This window comes from Eumetopias jubatus, unplaced genomic scaffold (assembly GCF_037043125.1).
Source record: "Eumetopias jubatus isolate StellerSeaLion01/CBP00866 unplaced genomic scaffold, mEumJub1_p1.0 scaffold_17, whole genome shotgun sequence".
In the NCBI taxonomy this organism is placed as follows: Eukaryota; Metazoa; Chordata; class Mammalia; order Carnivora; family Otariidae; genus Eumetopias; species Eumetopias jubatus.
This window is the reverse complement of record NW_028274823.1, coordinates 27,879,346-27,892,679: the sequence shown is the minus strand read 5'-3', so window position 1 is coordinate 27,892,679 and position 13,334 is coordinate 27,879,346. Positions and strand designations below refer to the sequence as shown.

Sequence of the window (13,334 nt, the reverse complement as noted above, 5' to 3'; positions counted from 1 at the left end):
CCACCCATGTATGTTAGGGGATGTGTATAGTCCAGTGCAATGCTCCTGGCACTAATACAGCTGCCAGGAAGCCACGTTCCTACTACTGGTCACTGAGTTCTCTCCTGCTCCCTGCAGAGACTGCTTAAACTGTCTGCAGTTACTAAAGAGGCCAGTAGATGGGGCTCTTGCCCACTGCTGTGTGAAGGTTGACATCCTTACTCCAGTTACATTCAGCAGACTCAGAGAACCAGCTGTCAAATTTGGATACAGAAACGAATAAAACAGGTCCTCATTTGAAGACCCTTGGTTCTGGAGAGTGGAGAGGGGAGGCCCTCCGGCCTCTAGTCTGTTCTGGTTATCTATGAGGGGTGACCAGTTAACCTGAAAGGTAGCAAGAGGCAACATGGCTTATAAAGGAACCACAATGTTCACCATGGAACCCTCAGCCGTCCCCTCAGGTTTTCACAAGGGGGACTATCTACAGGTCTGCACTCCTTATGGAAACTGCAGACCTGTTTCCTTCCTAGGCTTGGGAGCTCAGAGGCTCTGGCATTCTTCCCTTGTCTTCCCTGGGTCCCCTCCTCTCCCGGCATAAATCCCTTATGGAGCTCCGGATTGAGAACAAACAGCCAGGCTTCCACCTTGGAAGTGGGTTGGAGGGTGGGGGTGGGGTACAGAGTATTTCAATAAATTAACCTTCCAGACACGGAAAAATCATCCATTTAGCAATTATGAGTGCTTGCTATGTGCCAGGCACATATGTGATTCTGTGTGAGAGATAATGAGGATACAATCATGAATGAAAAAAAAAAAAAAAAGGACACAGTCCCAGCAACCAAAGTTTACCCAGGCTAATGAGGGGGCAAAGATATTAATTATTACAAGTAAATGCATAAATACAAACATAAGTGCAATGAAGGCAATGTGAAAGAGCTATGAGAACATGTAGTGGACAGCTGACCCATGTGGTGGTGGGACTTCCTCACAGATTGGGTGACCATGTCATTTATAATCTAAACTGGGATGCTTTTGAGAGTGAAAGAACAGTTAATTCGGCTTGAGATAAACAGGTATAAACTGAGAGTGCCCTAGGTATGCCAGGACATATGGTCAACATAGTAACAGAAATTTTTACTGAGGAAGTGATATTTCAGCTGAGATTTGATGAGAGTTAATTAGATGAAGGTGCCTTGTGTGTTTTTTCCAGTGAAAGGGACTAGCATGTATAAAAGCCTTTTGGTGAGAAGCAGCGTGATGGAGACCCCAGTCTGAAAGAAGGTTTATGCAGAATGAGGAGGAAAGCTGTCTAAGATGAGCTAGAGACCTCCATAAGGATTACAGCATGCAGAGCCTTTGTAAGGCATGTTTAAGATTTTGATCTTTATTCTGAAGGCAGTAGGAAACTATTGAAGAGTGTGTGTCTTAGCTTGGGCTGCTGTAACAAAATACCATAGACTGGGTGGCTTAAACAAATTTATCTCACAATTCTGGGGGCTGGGAAGGCCAAAATCAAGATGCAGGTGTATTTGGTTCCCGGTGAGAGCTGTCTTCCTTGCTTGCAGTTGGGTTTTTGCTGTGGCCTCTCATGGTGGGGAGGGAGAGAGTAAGCTCTTTCATCTTTTTATAGGGACATTAATTCCATCATGGAAGCTCCACTCTCATGACCTCATCTAAACTTAATTACTTCCCAAAGGCCCCGCCTCCTCATACTATCACATTCAGAGGACTTCAACAAATGAATTTTAGGGGGACATATTATGGAACAGTGAGTATGTATGTATGTGTTTTAAAATTTTTTTATTAGGGAAAATTTCAAATATATACCAAAGTGGAGAGAACAGTATAATAAATCCCCATCTTCCCATTTAGCTCTTATCAATCCATGGTCAATCTTGTTTTATCTCTAATACCCCAAACCATACCTTTCCCCAACCTCTTCCCATTGAATTGTTTTTTTTTTTTTTGTTTTTTAAGATTATTTATGTGTCAGAGAGAGAGAGAGCACACAAGCAGGGGGAGCAGCCAGCAGAGGGAGAGGGAGAGGCCGACTTCCCGCTGAGCAAGGAGCCCAATGCGAGGCTTGATCCCAGGACCCTGGGATCATGACCTGAGCCGAAGGCAGATACTCAATGAAGGAGCCACCCAGGCGCCCCTATTGTATTTTTTTTAACAGAAAGTTTGCTTTCTCATTTAGTCAAATGCTAGATATCTTCCATTTGCCCCTCCATATACACTTTCTACCTTTCTCCACTGGCTCTCTGCCTGGGGATGTTGACCTCTAGGAACTACATCATTGGGCTCTGTGCCCTTTGGCTTCTGGTTGGGTTTGGTCCAATGGGGTGTTCCAGTAGGATAGTATAAGAAGGTGGAGAATGAAAGGAGGTATTTCTTCTCCTTCAACCTCCTGTGTCCTCAAATAAAAAAAAATCACTGCTCTTCTTCAGGCAGTCTCCTTTGCAAACTTTTTCCATCGGGGATCAGAGCTCCTTATGGTCACTGCTTTTGCTCAAGTGTGGTAACATCCTGCTGTCTGTAGCTCCCAGTCAAAGCACTGTCTTAAATTCTCCTATACCCATATTGCTGTAAGTAATCTTTTTAATATAAAGAAACTTTTCTCAGACCATTTTAATCTGAGTGTGTCATCTATGTCCTGTTGGACTTAATACTTATTAATAGTTTAAAATTAGTGCTTTTTGTCTGTTCTTTAAGAAAATTTTCTTGGGGTGCTTGGGTGGCTCAGTTGGTTAGGCATCTGCCTTCATGATGCCAGGGTCCTGGGATCGAGCTCCTTGTTGGGCTCCCTGCTCAGTGGAGAGTCTACTTCTCCCTCTCCCTCTGCTGCTCCCCCTGCTTGTGCTCCCTTGCTCTCAAAGAAATTATGAAATCTTTAAAAAAAATTATGAAATGTTTAGGGAAAAAAAGAAAATTTTCTTTATCCTGAGGTAATGAAAATATTCTATATTATCTTCTTTACTTTTTAAGATTTTATTTATTTGACAGAGAGAGCACAAGCAGAGGGAGAGAGAGGGAGAAGCAGGCTCCCCACTGAGCAAGGAGCCTGATGTGGGACTTGATCCCAGGACCCTGGGATCATGACCCGGGCCGAAGGCAGCTGCTTAACTGACTGAGCCACCCAGGCGTCCCTATATTATCTTCTTTTTAAAAAAATTTATTGGGGCACCTGGGTGGCTCAGTAGTTAAGCATCTGCCTTCGGCTCAGGTCATGATCCCAGGGTCCTGGGATCAAGCCCTGCATTGGGCTCCCTGCTCTGCGGGAAGCCTGTTCTCCCTCTCCCACTCCCCCTGCTTGTGTTCCCTCTCTCGCTGTGTCTCTGTCAAAAAAAAAAAAAATCTTAAAAAAATTTAAAAATATATATTTAAATTCAGTTAATTAATGTATAGTATATCATTAGTTTCAGGGATAGAGTTCAGTTATTCATCCATTGCATATAACACCTAGTACTCATTACATCCCATGCCCCTTAATGCCCATCACCCAGTTAACCCATCCCCCATCCTATATTATCTTCTAAAAGCTTTATTATTTGTTTTCCTTGTTTTGTTCTATAGTTTACCTGATTTTAATTTCTCAGTTCTCCTATATTTATAAAGATTATGTTATTATGGCCCAGCAAATGGTCTGTCTTGGTGACTATTTCATGTGTACTTGAAAAGAATGTGTATTTTGGTATTGTTGGTGGAATGTTCTATAAATGTCAACTAGGGCAATTTGGTTGGTAGTATAGTTCAGATCTTCTACATCTTTGCTGATTTTCTGTCTACTTGTTCAATTACTGAGAGAGGCATTTTTGAAACAACTCTGATTATGGATTTATCTTTTTTTTCTTTCTGTTCTCTTAGCTTTTTCTGATATCAGTATAGCCATTCCAACTTTCTTTTAATTAGGATTTGAATAGTATTATCTCTTTCAATCCTTTTACTTTTTTTTTTTTAAAGATTCTATTTACTTTTCCGACAGAGAGAGAGGAGAAAGAGAGAGGGCAGGCAGACGGAGAAGCAGGCTCTCTGCTGAGCAAGGAGCCCGATGTGGGACTCGATCCCAGGACCCTGGGATCATGACCTGAGCCGAAGGCAGACACTTAACCAACTGAGCCACCCAGGTGTCCCTCCATCCTTTCACTTTTCACTCTTGTCTTTATATTTAAGGTAGATTTCTCAAAAACAGGAAAGCCTCTTTTTTTTTTTTTAAAGATTTTTATTTATTTATTTGACAGAGAGACACAGCGAGAGAGGGAACACAAGCAGGGGGAGTGGGAGAGGGAGAAGCAGGCTTCCTGCTGAGCAGGGAGCCCGATGTGGGGCTCGATCCCAGGACCCTGGGATCATGACCTGAGCCGAAGGCAGACGCTTAACGACTGAGCCACCCAGGCGCCCCAGGAAAGCCTCTTTTAAAAATCTAGTCTGATAATCTCTGCCTTTTGATTGATGTGTGTAGAACATTTATATTTAATGTAAACATCAGTATAGTTAGGTTAAGATCTATCATTTGACTATGTATTTTCTGTTTTCCCCATCTGTTTTTCTTCTTTTTATTATTCCATTTTATTTTCCACTATTGGCTTATTTGCTATACCTTTTCATTTTACTTTTTATGTTTGCTCTAGGGATACAATATGCATCATCTTTAACTGATAACTGTCTACCTTTAGGCAATATACCATTTCATGTATAATATAAAAGCCTTCCATTTTTCACACCCCATTCTTTGTGTTATTGTTGTCATACATTTTACTTCAACACATTATAAAACCAAAAATACATTGCTATCACATTTGCTTGCTTGCTTGCTTTATTTATTTAAAAAAAATTTTTTTAAGTAGGCTTCATGCTGGGCATGGAGCCCAATGCAGGGTTTGAAATCACATCCCTGAGATCAAGACCTGTGCTGAGATTGGGACGCCTGGGTGGCTCAGCCGTTAAACGTCTGCCTTCAGCTCAGGTCATGATCCCAGGGTCCTGGGATCAAGCCCCACAACAGGCTCCCTGCTCAGCGGGGAGCCTGCTTCTCCTTCTTCCACTCCCCCCTGCTTGTGTTCCTTCTCTTGCTGTGTCTCTCTCTGTCAAATACATAAATAAATAAATCTTTAAAAAAAAAAAGACCTGCGCTGAGATCAAGGGTCAGATGCTTAACCCACTGAGCTACCCAGGTGCCCCATATTTGCTTTATATAGTTATCTTTTCTCCATATTTTTTCCACAGTTTTATTGAGGTATAATTGACATAAAATAAACTGCGCATTTTTTAGGTGTAAATTTTATGAGGTTTGACAAATGGTTTACATCTGTGAAACCATTACCATAATCAAGATAATGAATATTTTCTTTTTTTTAAGGTTTTTATTTATTTATCGAGAGAGAGAGAGAGAATGGTAGAGAGAGCATGAGAAGGAGGAAGGTCAGAGGGAGAAGCAGACTCCCTGCTGAGCAGGGAGCCTGATGCGGGACTCGATCCCGGGACTCCAGGATCATGACCTGAGCCGAAGGCAGTCGCTTAACCAACTGAGCCACCCAGGCACCCATGAATATTTTCTTTTTCATGTAATTCTTTGTAATCTATTCTTGTATACTTAGGAGGGAAATTGCTGGGTCATATGGTAATTCTCTCTTTAACCTACTGAGGAACTGCCAGACTGTTTTTCAAAGTGGCCTCACAATCTTTTTTTTTTTTTAAGATTTTATTTATTTGACAGAGAGAGATAGTGAGAGCAGGAACACCACAAGCAAGGGAAGTGGGAGAGGGAGAAGCAGGCTTCCCGCTGAGTAGGGAGCCCGACACGGGGCTTGATCCCAGGACCCTGGGATCATGACCTGAGCCGAAGGCAGATGCTTAACAACTGAGCCGCCCAGGCGCCCCTGGCCTCACAATCTTACAGAACTACCAGAGAAGTATGAAGGACCACCTCACTTTTTTCATGCACACATACCCAGTGCTCCATTCAATACGTGCCCTCTTTAATACCCATCACCAGGCTAACCCATCCACCCACCCCCCTCCCCTCTAGAACCCTCAGTTTGTTTCTCGGAGTCCATAGTCTCTCATGGTTCATCTCCCCCTCCGATTCCCCCCCCCCTTTATTTTTCCTTTCCTACTATCTTCTTTTTTTTTCTTTTTTTTAACATACAATGTATTATTTGTTTTGGAGGTACAGGTCTGTGATTTATCAGTCTTACACAATTCATAGTGCTCACCATAGCACATACCCTCCCCAGTGTCCATCACCCAGCCACCCCATCCCTCCCACCCCCCACCACTCCAGCAACCCTGTTTGTTTCCTGAGATTAAGAATTCCTCATATCAGTGAGGTCATATGATACATGTCTTTCACTGATTGACTTATTTCGCTCAGCATAATACCCTCCAGTTCCATTCACGTCGTTGCAAATGGCAAGAATTCATTCCTTTTGATGATTGCATAATCCATTGTATATATATACCACATCGTCTTTATCCATTCATCTGTTGATGGACATCTTGGCTCTTTCCATAGTTTGGCTATTGTGGACATTGCTGCTGTAAACATTGGGGTGCACGTGCCCCTTTGGATCACTACATTTGTATCTTTGGGGTAAATACCCAGTAGTTCAATAGCTGGGTTGTACAGTAGCTCTATTTTGAACTTTTTGAGGAACCTCCAATACTGTTTTCCAGAGTGGCTGCACCAGCTTGCATTCCCACCAACAGTGTAGGAGGGTTCCCCTTTCTCTGCAACCTCGCCAACATCTGTTGTTTCCTGACTTGTTAATTTTAGCCATTCTGACAGGTCTGAGGTGCTATCTCATTGTGGTTTTGATTTGGATTTCCCTGATGCCGAGCGATGTTGAGTACTTTTTCATGTGTCTTTTGGCCATTTGGATGTCTTCTTTGGAGAAATGTCTGTTCATGTCTTCTGCCCGTTTCTTGGTTGGATTATTTGTTCTCCGGGTGTTGAGTTTGATAAGTTCTTTATAGATTTTGGATACTAGCCCTTTATCTGATATGTCATTTGCAAATATCTTCTCCCATTTTTCGGCTGTCTTTTGGTTTTGTTGACTGTTTCCTTTGCTGTGCAAAAGCTTTTTATCTTGCTGAAGTCCCAATAGTTCATTTTTGCCCTTGCTTCCCTTGCCTTTGGCAATGTGTGTAGCAAGAAGTTGCTGTGGCTGAGGTCGAAGAGGTTGGTGGCTGTATTTTCCTCTAGGATTTTGATGAGTATTTTATTTTTTAAAAGATTCTATTTATGTATTTGACAGAGAGATAGAGAGAGAGAGCACAAGTTGGCAGAGCGGCAGGCACCTCTCTGCAGGCAGCCAATGCAGGGCTTGATCCCAGGACTCTGGGATCATGACCTCAGCCAAAGGCACATGCTTAACTGACTGAGCCACCCAAGTGCTCCTATACAAAAAAATCTTAAGAATATAAAACAACCCTATAAAAAATTGGGTAAAAGATGTGCATAGATTACAGAAAATGAAATTAAAATAGCCAATATAGAAAGATGGTCAGCCACACTAATACTTAAATAAATAGAAATTAACACATATAACAGAGGTCATCATGTTCACCTACTAGTTTGGCGAAGACATAAAAGATTAATGAAATCCAGTAAGGGAGTGAGAAAATAGGCATTCTTATATATTGTTAGTAAATGTACAAATTCATGCAGTTCTTAATGAGGACAATTTGGCAATATCTTTTGAAATTTTATTTTATTTTTAAAAACATTTAGAGAGAGTGAATGAGCAGTGGGGAGGGGCACAGGGGGAGGGAGAGAAAGAGCGAGCGAGAGAGAGAGAGAGAGAGAGAGAGAGAGAGACAGAGAGAGAGAAGTTGACTCCCTGCTGAGCAGGAATCCTGATGCAGGGCTTGATCCTAGAACCCGGAGATCATGACCTGAGCAGAAAGCAGACGCTTAACCGTCTGAGACACCCAAGTGCCCCCATCTTTTGAAATTTTTAATTTTATGCCCTTTGACTAATTCCATTTTTAGGGAGAGGTATTCTAAAGAAATACACAAGTGGAAAATTACATATTTACAAGAGTCAACACTGACAGAAAGGGACACTAAGTACTTTTTTAGCATACCAACAGAGTAAGAGTAGCAAAATAAAAAAACTTTTGAAATAATTTAATATTTGGTATTCTATTTTTTTTAAAGATTTTATTTTTAAGTAATGTCTGCACTCAACATGGGGCTTAAACTCACAACCCCAAGATCAAGAGTCTCATACTCTACTGACAGCCAGTCAGGCACCTCTTGATATTTGGTATTCTAAAACAGTATTGAGTAAATTATCTTGAGAAAAAGCAACTTTGCTGGAATTTCTTACACTTGATTTAACATCGGTATTGATTTTATTTTTATTTTTTGTACAGGGGTAGGAAGGAGCATTGTAATATTTCCAATGTTTAATGATTCTGAAGGGTTTGCAATCCAATCTTAAAAGTAGTGTTTATTGTAAACTAGTGTTAGTTTACTTATGTGTATAATAATAAATTTTCATAGTAGTATTTTAGCTGGGTTAAAGATTAGAAACTATTAGGCTGGAGTGTAGCAATACAACACTTCCCCCTAGAGGTCCTCTGTGTGCTTACTCCAGACCAGCCTTTCAACAATAGTATAGCGCTTTTTTTTTTTTTTTTAATTTTATTTATTTATTTGACAGAGAGAGAGAGACAGCGAGAGAGGGAATACAAGCAGGGGGAGTGGGAGAGGGAGAAGCGGACTTCCTGCCGAGCAGGGAGCCCGATGCAAGGCTCGATCCCAGAACCCTGGGATCATGACCTGAGCCGAAGGCAGACGCTTAACGACTGAGCCAACCAGGCGCCCCATGCTTTATTTTTATTTATTTATTTTTTAAGGATTTATTTATTCACTTCTAGAGAGAGACAGAGGAGCAGGGGGAGAGGCAGAGGGAGAGAATCTCAAGGAGACTTCCTGCTGAGTGCAGAGCCCAATGCAGGGCTCAGTCTCACAACCCTGAGATCATGACCTGAGTGGAAGTCAGGAGTCAGACACAACCCACTGAGCCACCCAAGTGCCCCAGTAGTATAGTGGGTTTTTTTTTGTTTTTGTTTGTTTGTTGCTTTTGCTTTTTGTTTTTTAGTATAGTGTTTTAAATGCTCATGTGGTGGGGGGGCGCCTGGGTGGCTCAGATGGTTAAGCGTCTGCCTTCGGCTCAGGTCATGATCCCGGGGTCCTGGGATCGAGTCCCACATCAGGCTCCCTGCCCCTTGGGAGCCTGCTTCTCCCTCTGCCTCTCTCTCTCTCTCTGTCTCTCATGAATAAATAAATAAAATCTTTAAAAAAATAAATAAATAAATGCTCATGTGGTGGGGCCCCTGGGTGGCTCAGTCGTTGAGCATTTGCCTTAGGCTTGTGTTATGATCCCAGCATCCTGGGATCGAACCCCATTATCCCCTGAGCCGGGAGCCTGCTTCTCCCTCTCCAGCCTGCTTGTCCTTCTCCAGCTCCCCTGGCGCTTGTGTTCCCTCTCTCACTATCTCTCTCTGTCAAATAAATAAGTAAAATCTTTAAAAAATAAAGGCTCTTGTGGTGTTGACAGATACTGAAACATGAGGTATGGAGGAGGCCTAGGAGTGCAGGTAAGGCAAGAATTGGAACCTGGTCCATATTTAGAATTCAAAATGTGTGCTCCCAGATAGCCTAAGGATTTCTGAAAAAGTCAGAATCATTGGAAAGATACATCATGAGCTGGGATCTGCAGGAGAGGCCTGGACCAAACTGCATAGCTGGGTTTGTTAAGAGCAATGGTTCCAGGCTGTATATAGAATGTCCACAAAGTCTGGAAACATAGATAATAGTATTTTTACTTTGATGGTATGTCACCTCACTGGTGTTTCTAAACTGTATGGACTGTGGTGGTCAGGAATCCTGAACACTTTCTGAGTCTCTCAGAAAGTCTGTTCAGTGAAGGGGGGATCTGTAGTGTCAAGGAATGACTTGAGTCTTTACGAGCTCAACATCTCTGCTGTGGGAATTCCCTCTGGTTGTGATAGAGGAATTATCCCTTTGTCCAGAGGGTTTTGAGCACTAAAGGTTGGCAGCAACTGCAGCTGCTGAGGTAGTGGCCAGGCAGGCAGCCATGACACTGAAGAAAAGAAAAGGTCAGCAGCAACCTAAGCGCCATCATGATTAGTTGGCAGCAATGTGGGCATTGGCCTGTGGACAGCAGGGTGACAACAGCCAGCAGACCAGCAGTAGCCCCTGAAACGAATGCTGATGGCTTACAGAGCTGTTGGCAGCTGTTCTGATGATATCAATAATAAATATCTCCACCCCCACCTCTAAAACCCTTAGAGAAATAACTATAGAGGGAGATCTTGGAACCAAAGCTTGAAGATATGGGTGTTACTATAAATGTGACCCATCAGGGTGTGGTGGGGAACCTATGAGTATATCAGTCTCTGATGAGGGTAATCTGCTTGCTAGTCCCTTAATCAAAGGAACTGTAAGTCACATATTCAAAAGATTAAACACTCTGAACACAGTACTAGGACTCTTTTTGTTTTCAAATATTTGAATCTTCTTTCAGAAGATTACAATTACGGATTTGTCTGTTTCTTATTTTCAGTATAGCCACTTCAGCTTTCATTTGATTTTTATTTGTATGATAGACATTTTCCCATCCCTTTACTTTTTTTAATACAAATCCCTTTAATAAGGCATATCAATAACAACTTCATGTTTAAATAAATATATTGTTAAAAAACCATGCAAGAGTATTTTGTTATAATTACTAAGAAAGATTTGAGACTGCTAGTCCCTCTGCAGAAACACTATGCACAGATGCAAAATGATCAAAGACTGATATAATAATGAATCTCAAATGAGTGGTGTGGCCATCTCGGGTCATAATTTCTTCATTTTGAAGCTGCCCCTCCTTGTGGACTAGATCTCTTTCAATCCACGGCTCAAAATCAATTGGCTCTTTAGATGTGCTCTTTTCAATCCTCAAGGTCCTCACAAAGTAACTTTGGATTACAAGCCTTTCAATCCTTACATGTTTGTGAAAACAAATAATGAACTCTTGAGGAAACATTCCTGTTGTGGTCCAAAATGTTTCTGGATTCCCATCAGTAATATTTTCAGGTGGGTGTTTTTCATCACTTGATGTAGCTAAAATCACTTCAGTCCCCTCAGCTCAAACACAAATCAGTTTTTCTCATCTTAAAGTGTTTAACCTCTCCCGGATCCGAGCCCTCAGCCCTCAGGTCTTCTGCCCAGGGCCCGGCCCCGCCTCCTACTTTTTTTTTTTTTAAGATTTTGTTTATTCATGAGAGACAGAGAGACAGAGGCAGAGGGAGAAGTAGGCTCCCCACGGAGCAGGGAGCACGATGCAGACTCAATCCCAGGACCCTGGGATCATGACCTGAGCCGAAGGTAGATGCTTAACTGACTGAGCCACCCAGGTGTCCCTCCCATCCCTTTACTTTTAACTATCTGCCTCTTTATATTTAAGTGAGTATCTTGTAGACAACATGTAGTTGAGTCTTAGTATTTTATCCAATCTGATCATTACATTTTAATTGGGTGTTTACAACATTTACATTTAATGTAATTATCAGTATGGTTGAGTTTGAAGCTATCATCTGGGCTATATATTTCTTATTTGTCCCATCCTCTCTGTTACTTTGTTCCTGCTTTCCTTTGGATTGACTATTTTTCATAATTCCATTTTGTCTCCACTATTGGGGTATTAGTTATTCCTTTATTTCTTTAGTTGTTGCTCTGGAGTATATAAAATACATTTTTAAAAAAGATCTTTTTAAAATTTTTTTAAAAGATTTTTATTTGTTTATTTGACAGAGACACAGCCAGAGAGGGAACATAAGCAGGGGGAGGGGGAGAGGGAGAAGCAGGTTTCCTGCTGAGCAGGAATCCCAATGCAGGGCTTGATCCCAGGACCCTGGGATCACGACCTGAGCCAAAGACAGACGCCCAACAACTGAGCCACCCAGGTGCCCCAAAGATTTTATTTTTTAAATTAATCTCTATACTGAATGTGGAGCTCAAACTCACAACCCCGAGATCAAGTCATGCTCCACTGACTGAGCCAGGAAAGTGTCCCTGGGGTATATAAATACATTTTATTTTTAAAATTTTTAAAAGATTTCATTTATTTGAGAGAGAGGGAGAGGGTGCATGAGCAGGGGGAGGGGCAGAGGGAGAAGCAGACTCCCCACTGAGCAGGGAGCCCAAGGCTCCATCCCAAGCCTCTGGGATCATGACCTAAAGGCAGACACTCAACTGACTGAGCCACCCAGGTGCCCCTATAAAATATATTTTAAATATCATTTTACCTTCAACTAAATATATCACTTCATGTGTAGTATAAGAACATTACAGTAGTATATGTTCATTTTTTCCCTCTCATCCTTTGTTCTCTTGTGGTCATCCATTTTGCTTTTACATGTGCTATAAACCCCATTGTTGTCAGTTTTGCTTCCAAGAGCCAGTTATCTTTTGAAGAGATTAAAGAAATGTCTTTTGCATTTACCAGTATATTTACTATTTCTGGCACTCTACATTCTGTTGTACAGATCCAAATTTCCACGTGGTATCATTTCCTTCTGCCTGGAGAACTTCTGTTATCATTTCTTGTAGAGCACAAATTTTCTCTTTCATCAAAATTCGAGTGAATGAATTTTCTCATCTTTTGTTTGTGTAAAAAATATTTCCTTTGCCTTCATTTTGTTACTGTGGTAAAATATACATAGCATAAAATTTTCCATTTTAACAGTTTTAAGTGTACAATTCAGTGGCATTAATGATATTCACAGTGGTTGTACAACCATCACCACTATTTCCAAAACTTGTTCATTACCCCACACAGAAATTCTACCCTTTAAGAAATAAATAACTCCCCACTACCCCCTGCGCTCAGCCCCTAGTAACCTCTAATCTACTTTGTATCTCTATGAATTTGCCGATTTTAGATATTTCATCTATGTGGAATCAGACGATATTTATCCTTTTGTGTCTGGCTTCTTTCACTTAGTGTAATGTTTACAAGGTTCATCCATGTTGTAGCAAGTATCGGAACTTCGTTCCTTTGTTTGCCTGAATAATATCCCATTATATATTTATACCACATTTTGTTTATTCATTCATCAGTTGGTGGATATTTTGGTTGTTTCTGCTTTTTGGCCATTGTAAATAGTGCTGCAATGAACATTTGCCTATAAGTACCTGTTTGAGTTCCTGTTTTCAGGAACTGGGGTTTGTACGAAGGAGTGGAATTTATGAATCATATGGTTATTCTATATTTAACTTTTTTCTCCATTTATTTTTTTAAATTAACATATAATGTATTATTTGTTTCAGGGGTACA

The 13,334-nt window shown here is 41.2% G+C and overlaps 1 pseudogene; it reads right to left on the bottom strand.

Moving 5' to 3' along the window:
* Window positions 1-10,692: 10,692 nt before the first annotated feature.
* LOC114205493 (intraflagellar transport protein 25 homolog pseudogene) lies at window positions 10,693-11,157 on the bottom strand (annotated as a pseudogene).
* Between the last annotated feature and the right edge of the window lie 2,177 nt (window positions 11,158-13,334).